Genomic DNA, 9,298 nt, shown 5'->3' on the forward strand with positions numbered 1-9,298 from the left:
TGGAGTTATGGTGCTCTCTAATGGTGTCATACCCTTCGCTTTTTCATGCTTCTGAGTCCCTGCGTTGATTCCAATTTACCTGATGAAATAGCTACTTCTTCTTTTCCTTGTGCTGGGGATTGTATTCTCCAGGGCCTTATTTTCTTAAAGACAGGGTTTCAGTAACTCCCTAAGTTGCACCAGCTGCACTTAACCTTACCATACTCCCACCTGTGCCTCCCACAGTGCTGGGATTACAGGTGTGTATCGCTGACCCCATTCCCTTTCTAGTTCTAGCCATGTTATCTGTAGAGAAAGATTTTTACTTGTAGATGAGTGTAAGGATATTGGTTGGACAGGGCACATGCATTTTGGTCCTGTGTAGGTCCAGCTATGTCATCGCACGCAGTTTCTTTAGCTACACTGAACAAACACAAGACCTGGAGTTATCTCAATAGCCTGGGATGCTATGCGCTGGGCTCAAGGCAGGGTTGCCACAGGTTCCCAGCACAGGGGCTTGCCGGTCTCCTCCGGGTTGCGCTTGGCTGGGGCAGACACTGCGTGGGCACAGGTGTCACTCTCAAGGCTGCTGCTCTGGGGCCCAGCTTCCAACAGCCAAGGCCAGGACCCAGCAGCCCCTTCCGCCATGTGAGCACTGCTATGGTAGCAGAGACTAGGGGTGGGGGGCTGCGGTGGCCACCAGACCCCACCTGCATGGCCTAGACAGAAGGCCAGGCCCAGGCTCAGTTGTGTAGGGACCCCGCCTCCCTGATAGGGCTTCCCTGTGGGTGCTTCCCTGCCTGTGCCAGGTCTGAGGGAGCGGCGAGCACCTACAGTTGCAGTGGCCCAGTCAGGCTGCCCGAGCCTACCCTTCGCTCTGCATCTGCCTGACCCAACTGTGCCCTGGCTGTCCAGTCCAGGTGAGTTGGTGGTTTTGTCTATAGCCTGAGAACCTGGAAGTAGCCTGGGCACCTGTGCTGGCCATGGGCCCAGTTGTATTCAGTTTCCCCTGTGCATTCCCAGTGAGGGCAAAGATTGGAATTCCCTATGTCCCAGGACCTTTGAAAGCGTAGGCCTAGTTTACATGCCTGGATCCCTGAAGTAGGTCCACACATACTGGGACATAACGGGACACTTGGAAGCAGACTGAGACGTGTAGGAAGCACCACATCACTCCCTTATGGTGAAGGACACAGGCAAGTCCATGCATTTCTATTAAATGGAAAACTGAAGGGTCTGTATCAAAATTTCGAGAGCAGTTTCTGGCTTACTTTTTTTCTATTCTCTTGTGTTTTTGAATATGTGAGAAATTATTGGTACAGCTAATATTACATAAATGTAAGATCCTCACTGAATTTTAAACATTAATAGGTGCAATTTAAAACTAACTCAGGTTGCAAATTTAGCAATTTATAAGTCTCACCATGTGGACAGTTGTGTAGAGATTACTCTTACTTGTTAAATCGGAAAACACAAAACTAGTGTTGCAGATATGCAGGCAATCCAGTGGAACTGAAATCCATTACTAACTTTAAAATAACATGATAAAATTTTCTTAGCTAACAAGTTTTACAAAAATATTGTTTATGTGATTGTGTCCCTTGAACATATAAATAGTTCCACTCTATTAAGAATTTACTCCCATGGTATGCAAGGTTATCAGATATTATGGTAAGTTTTAAGTCAGGTTTATTTATATTAACCACAGGACGTAAGACTTTGATTTGTTCTGGTCAATATCCTCAGCATTTCAAAGATTTTGCTTTGTTGGCTTTTAGTCAAGTTAATGTGCCTGTAAAATTGATCGTTCTTGCAGAGATGATTAAATAGGCCTGACGCCCAGGCCAAAACAAAACAAAAACCAAAGCACAAAACAAAAGTTAACCTTTCCTTGTACAGTAACTCATTACATAAACTTACATATCTTCTCTGTCCAGGTACTTGAAACAATATAGATGTGAGGTAAAGAATAACAAGAATGTGGAAAATAATTGAGTTGTTCACCCCAATACTTTGTGAAATCTCCAATTTCTGGAGCCTTTTCGCTTCCCCTTCTTAGCTATCACGCTGAGACAATGCTAAGCATCTGAGACCCTCGAGCTGGAACATGTGTTACTGGCTCACAGCGGGAACTCAATTATTTTTCCTCTGTGTACAGTTGATACCAACTAACGACGTGGGCATCTATGGCGTTTGCCCACAAGGGAGCCTGGGCCCCCAGCTCTGGCCCAGGAGGAGCCGTTCTTCCTGAGGAGGTGGCCCCAGGCACATGTCAGCTGGCTCGGACAGACACCTTTAATTGGGAGTGAGGAATGAATCGGTTTCTCACGCTGACCATCTGTGCATGTTTTCTTTCGTCTTCTGCAGTAACAAGTGTTGCTTTGTGAAGGGTCTGGAGCTCAGCATGGGCAGACAGCAGGAGAATCTGTTACCACATCTTGGAAAGTAGTTATCGGTTACAACAACCCGTGCTTCATGAAGACCTTTGAAAATGTGGATTCCCACCAACATGTTATAAAATTATGATAAAGATGGAATGAAGTTACACTTACTTCAGGCGTTAAACCAGAAGGAGATCCACCAGGACAATTGGGACCACGTTTGTGAGTGGGCGGCAGCCTTCTGGGATGTACCACGCTCATTCAAGGGTCAAATCAGAGATGACCGTGCCACAGTGGTTCTGCTGTTGGGGCTGGGATCCCATGGCGCAGTCTCTGCTGTACCACGCATGGAACCCCGGTTTGCTGGGTATCTTAGCACACCTTCTCTGCCTCATCCTTTTTGAGAAATCTTTTCAAACCAGACAAGTAAATGAGGGCGAAGGTGGAGAGGAGACTGATTTGCCTTCTGCGTGCTCTGGGGTCGGGTTTGAAGTGTTGGTTGTGGACAGAGGCGGTGGCCCCGGCATCTCGGAGCCAGTACCAACCGTGTCCCCAGTCTGTGAGCCAGTCTCATAGAGCAGTGTCCCTGGGTTCTGTCCGTGTGCTTTTCCTGACAGGATGTTTGAACCCAGTATAAAAACATAATGCAAGCAGTAGCACCTCATCCATCCACCGGCTGGTTTTCTTAGAGTATCATGTCAGCTAAGAGCCTCCCCCTTCGCTTAACTGATAAACACTTGTGATTTGTGAAATACCAGGTGCCTTTGAGGGCCCCCAAGTAATTCAGAAACAAAATTGGAAATATGGCTGCTTGCGGATGCGGGATACTCTGCCTGCAGCCCCTCATGTAAGTGAGCTGACCCTGAGTTTGGGGAGCATGGGGAGTGGGGTGGGCAGGGAGGCAGCTGGCCGTGGCACTCCCCCAGCAAATGCTGCTGGCAAGAATGTCACTGCAGCTCTTCCCAGGGGTCGTTCCTAGTCACCACCGCAACCTGTGTCTGCACTGCTGTGCGGCCCTTCTGGGCTATGCCTCTTCCCTATGTCTGTCCCATACGTCACAGTTCTCCACGCCTTATTCCAGTTAGAACCCTTTCTACTTGGGCAGTAACATCCCTACAACCCAAAAGCTGAGGAGCAGCGTTTAATGCTTAAAACTGCTCTAGACTCTGGGCCCTCTTCATGGCGTATGCATTCCCCAACAGAAGCTCAGAAGCTCTCGCCAGCTCTCCAGCCTGCGCTGCTGTTTCCGTCACGTGACCCAGGGTGCTCCCTGCCGTGTGCACATTGCACTGCAGGAGTAAAAGCAATCCTAGGCACAGCCGGAAGCCCCAGGTGCACCACACTGCCCAGCTGCTCACGGAGCACTTCCCCGCCACTCCCTTCCTGCCAGACAGCAGCCCAGTTTCCCTCAGGAATATCCAGGCCTGAGCAGTGGCGTGCAGTGCCAGATCTTCACTCTCAACTCCTGTGCGCAAGTCTTTCTGAGGCTCCACGCAATGAAATGGAAAACCCGCGGGCAGTTCGGCAGCTGCCCGTGTGGGGGATACATCATTAAAAGAAAGTTGTTCATTAGAGCGTGTTGGCAGTACATAACGATTACATTTATCATAGGGAGTTTGTACTTGTACATAGCACATCTTAATTCTTTTTTATTTTAAAGAGAATAAAGATAAAAAATACAGAATTTGTTTTTATTTTAAAGAGAATAAAGATAAAAAACAATACAGAATTTGTTTTTATTTTAAAGAGAATAAAGATAAAAAACGATACAGAATTTCCAAACATGATGATTGGAAATTAATAATGGTTGTTATATTGCATATTGTTATCCTCAAAGTAGTCACTCAGATTACAAGGTATAGGCATGCAAAATTGGACAAGCAATTAAGCACTCACTCTTCCTTTCAATAGACCAATAGAAATTAGTAGTACAATTATCTTAGCTATCATATATATATATATCTTTCCCTTCTTTCTTTCTTTCTAGTAGTGTCTCCCTAGTGTAAGAAATTGAAAGAGTAAGTAAAATCTGAAAGGTTCAATACATATTGTGAAAGGGAAAGAAACTGCTCAAAAGGAAAGAACAACTGGGGTGAGGGAAAGGAGAATTCCTTTTTTTTTTGTGGGGGGCCTTTCCTCTTTCCCCTTCTTTGCTCCCTTGAACTCTTTTTCCCTCTCCTTCTTTGTAAAACCTCTATTTCCACTTTTTTCAACTCTTTTTTAAAAATCCCTTTTCCTTTCTTTCTTACCTCTTCCTTCCATCTCTTATTGCCCTTCCCACATGAAAAAGACCTTCCCACTGCCTAATACCTATCTTTTTTTTCCCTTTTGCTTCTTATTTATGCTTTAGTTTTCTCACATAAGTGAAACAATGTGCCCGGAGACTATCACCTTTTTAAAAACTTTCTGTTTTATTTGTACACACTGCAGTTCATGTGGTTAGAATTGTCTTGGGAAAAGGTCACAAGTATGTATTACAGCACCTTTCTTTCTTTCTTTCTTTCCTTCTTTTTTCTTTCTTTCTCTCTGTAATTTCACTGTGCTTCCTTCCCCCTTCCCTCCCTCTTTGAGTTCCTCTATCCAATTTTGTATTCCTCTTGATATTACGCTCACGCTATGGGGTATAATGTTTACATTAACTAGGGTTTTTAGGTTCCTGTACATGACACATCTTTATTCTTCTTACTTCCCCTTCCCGGCTCCTCTCCCCTAGCGCTTGTCCCCTTGGACCACTTCCCTACTGCAAGAGATCCGTCCGCTTGTCCCTTTCTATCCACCCTTTGTCATTTCCTTTGCTTGTACTTTGCCTCACTCAAATGATAGTTACTATATAGTATTTTAAGCTTGTGCATCTGGTTTATTCCACTCAGCACTATATTTATCAAGTGCATCTGTTTTCCTACAGATGTCTCAAATTTGTCATTCTTTATAGCCAAATAGTATTCCATTATATATAGATACCACATTTTCTTCATCCAATCATCTGTTGATAGGGACACAGGCTGCTTCCAGGATTTAGCTGGTAGGAATTGTGCTGTCATGAACATTGGCAAGCATGTATCACCTATAGTATGATCACTTAAACTCTTCGGGGAAGATACCTAGCAGGGGAATAGCAGACCCAGCTGTCCCTGGAGACCGTAATCTTAGGGATGCAACATTTTGAGAGAAGCGTTGGATCATCCTACAAGTCAGGCATTGAACTAGTTACTTTGTTTTGTTTTCTTTAAACAGAGCACAGTTTTTAAGAGAGTGTGGCTGATAGACAGACAAGAAGTGATCAAATTTGAGCAGTTGGCTGCCTCTCACAGGAAAGGAAAGAACTGACCAAGGTTTCTGTTTCTCTCTTTGTTTGTTTATTGCTGGTGATAAAATTAGAGCTTTCAGGGAAATACAGTTCTGGGACTTCATCTATTACGTCGAGCCTGTAGTTTTACAGTATTTAAGTGCTGCTTTGGCAGGACGCATGACAATATTAACAAATACAATTGCTTGGTCATGTGCAATGAATGAAAGTGTGGAAACAAAGACCATCGAAAGTCAGAGAAGAAGAACTGTTGGCTCAGAGCTCCCTGTGCCCAGGACCTTTGGCCTTCGCCCTGCAGGCAGAGGCTCCTGTACCGAGTCGCAAGGACCAGGGCGGCTCTGAGGCTGATGGAGCCAGGGGTGGGCCTGGGGGGACACAAGGAAGCCTCTTATGGAGTGAGCAGGAGAGCATGGTGCTCTGCTCTGATTGGCCCTAAATTGGAGGTAGGGACAAAAACTGGGAGCGTGTCAGTTATTAACCAAATCCTAGCCACTTGGGGTTGGCCGGTGCAGGGTTGTCTTTTGAGTATTAGGCCATCACCCAGCCATCTGGTGGACTTCTCACAGTCCTCAGTCCTGCGTGGCCTGCTGGCTTCCTGGGCTACTGCCCACAGACAATGCGCTGGTTTCCTGGGCCCGGGAAGGTGGGCGTGGCTCAGAGTTCTGTTTACACATGTGTCTTGCCATTGTCCCCTAATTGTGGGTGTTCAGAGATCGGTGTGCAGATCTCAGTGACCCAGTGTTTTCCCAGCACCTAGTGCATGAGTCCAAAACCCAGTGGCTGGAAGACCCATTCTTTCCAAGTGCAAGTGGGTAAATAAACGTCGGTGTGAGAGAGCGCAGAAAGTCCCAGCTATGGTTTCAGATGGCGTCTTGCCACTGATCTTTAAGAAAACCATTTGTCAAGTTTTTGTGTAGCTTAAAAGAAAAGTATTCATAATAATCAGAAAAAGCTCTGAAAATATTCCCTTCTACTTCTTATATACATGCACATGTGTGAGACTATATTTTCTTCCTATATTTCAGAAAAAGCGTAATATGTTTCTAGTATATGCATGCATATATATGTGTTTGTGTGACTGTATTTCCTCCCGTATTCTAAACAAGACAGCATAACAGACGGGCAAGAGGAGCAGATAGAAGACTCAGCTGTCACGATCACTTTTGTTAATGTTGTCAGACACTAAAAGAGGTTACAGAGATATGGATTAATCCCACTCTTTTCACCAATTTCCTTTCTTCTTTCAGAAAAATAGCTTTAATGGAAACATGTTGTTTAGGTTAGCACACAATGAGTTTATTGCTGTTATTTTTTAATGAATGAAATATTTTTAAAATTTCCCTGTTCCAATTTCTGCAGTTTTGAAAGATATAATCCACACAAGCAGATGCTCTTTGAGGTCCTCAGTAATTTGTAAAACCACAAAGGAGCGCTGCAGCTACGTCTCAGGCTGCTGCTGGTGCCCAAATCTGGGACTCTGAGGCACTATTCCGGCTTTGGCCTGCACCAGTGCGCTCTGCCTCACCCCCTGGGCAAGGGACGGGCCCAGTGAGAGCCTTGCGTACAGAGAAGTGGGCTGGGGGGAGCTGCCCCAGGAGGAACCGGCTGCCCCAGACCGCCTCTTCCTGCCCCTGCGAGCAGGGGTAGATGCCAGGGAGCAGTGCTCAGCCCCCTGCTGTTGGCGCTGTGTTCTCCGCAGTCCCTGCCCTGGGCCACGCTCACAGCCCTGACTCCCCGCCTGTGGAGCACTGCAGTCCTGTGGGGTGCTGGGAGCGTGGCACCCACCTCACCCTCCGCTCTCAGGGTTTCCCAAGTGTGTGCCTCCTGGGCTCTGCCTGTTGCTCTATCTCATGTGTGCTTTCAGTTTTCCAGTGAGTAAATTAACAAAAATGTGAATGTAGAAATGAGTGCAAAAGAATTAGGCATCAGATGTTAATCTTCTTACCCACGTCATTACGGAGGGCTTTGGAGATGAAGGGTTTTATAGAGCTCTTTAAAAATAAACGTGGGCAATTACATTTGTCTTTGGGACAGACACCTTGCCAGGGAGACACTGCCAAAAGAAACCAGGGTGGAGAAGCCCGTGGCCTTATTTGTGGAGGGCTGGCCCTTCTAAATGAAGGGAAGATTAGCGCTTAGTAACACCAAGGAACAGAGGATTCCACAAGAGGATTTAGACTTGCTCTGCTTGGCTTATTGTAGGGCTTTTAGGATACCATGGCTTCAGCTTAATGTACTGATTCTAAGCAACTGGATATTTGCCACTGCATTAGTTATAAAAAAAAATCATGTAACGAAAGGCAGCCTCCCCCTTTAAATGCCTACCATGAGATCTTTGATGAATGTGGTGATAAAAAAAAAGCATTTCCTGATCAGTTGAATTATTAAGCATCTGAGTCAGACTCTGAAGGTGAAGCAGGCACATCATGTCATTGGAAGAGCCTGAGGCCCCTTCTGACTTCTGTGACTAAATCCATGCTTAGAGTTTGAGCTCGAGGTCATTCCTGTTGTCCCCAAAATGCAAGAGCAGCACTGGTAGCTTCTGTGCTGTGTCTCTCGTACCCTCCAGGAGCCGGATCTGCATCCCAGCACCCCACCCACCAGCAGGAGGACCAGCAACACCTTTTGAGCCAGGGACATCTGACTCCATCTGTCCCAGTGTTTGTCTGGGAATGTGTTATTCAGTGAGGTACCACTGGCCACAGGTGACTATTTACATTCACCTCTGGATTAGGTAAAATGAATAAAACCTTGAACTTCTCTCCTCTGTCTTATCAAGTGCATGCCCAGCGCTCCACAGTCACAGACAAAGAAGGATCTGAACAGAGCAGTGTGGCCATCCACATTTCCTCATCTCCAAGATTCTTGTTAGGCATTGCTTCCACAGCGACACAAGAATCAGAGCTTAGTGATGGTCACAAGGGCTTGAGGTTGGGATGATGACTACATGTATGGGGGTAGGGGATTGGGCAGCTGGTCTTCTCCAAAATAGAAAATAATAATGATAAAAGAACATCCCCCAGTACATCTAGGAATCACTTCTTTCAATATGTGTGCATGTCCTTCTGACCTTTGCCTTTATATATATTTTCCTCTTACAAAAATGGGATCACACAATACTGCCTTTTTCAGCATCACAATATTGGATCGTATCTGGATTTAGATGCAGCTCTGAGAGTCAAGGCTTTATTTCTGAACTCAAATGCAGATGACAAGGAGCCTTGGGAACAGCCCATGGACTTGAAGCCACACAGCTGGGGTCACGTGCCTTCCCTGTCTACACAGCTGCTCATGACCAAATTACGCTGTATCTCCAACCCTGCAGTCCCTCTTGTGTAAATGGCCGTGGTAAGGAGCTCAAAGTAGATGGCGTGTCAAACTCCACAGCGCACATCCTTGGGCAACACTGAAAAGGAAGGTTGCTGTCTGGCTTGGAGAGAGGATCTGGTATGTGCTCAGCAGAGAGGCTCCATTTTCTTCCCAAACAGCACTGGCTGTGGCAGGTTCTGGCGGCTCTTGTGCTTGTGTTTCTTGTAGCTGTGCAGGTTGAGCCCTGAGTTCCCCATTGAGTCAGCACCTGTGTGGTGTATCTCTTCTGTCAAAAAGCATTAAGCTGTCTGTCTGAACCCAG

General features: G+C 46.1%; 1 long non-coding RNA gene across 1 annotated transcript; it reads left to right on the forward strand.

The window, feature by feature from the left end:
* Positions 1-42: 42 nt before the first annotated feature.
* LOC102025097 lies at positions 43-4,004 on the forward strand. Its single transcript, XR_259918.2, has 3 exons — positions 43-899; positions 2,347-3,207; positions 3,563-4,004. It is a non-coding gene; the product is annotated as an uncharacterized LOC102025097 (long non-coding RNA).
* Positions 4,005-9,298: the final 5,294 nt, after the last annotated feature.

Source organism: Chinchilla lanigera, unplaced genomic scaffold, assembly GCF_000276665.1.
Source record: "Chinchilla lanigera isolate Chin_1 unplaced genomic scaffold, ChiLan1.0 scaffold00010, whole genome shotgun sequence".
Lineage (NCBI taxonomy): Eukaryota > Metazoa > Chordata > Mammalia > Rodentia > Chinchillidae > Chinchilla > Chinchilla lanigera.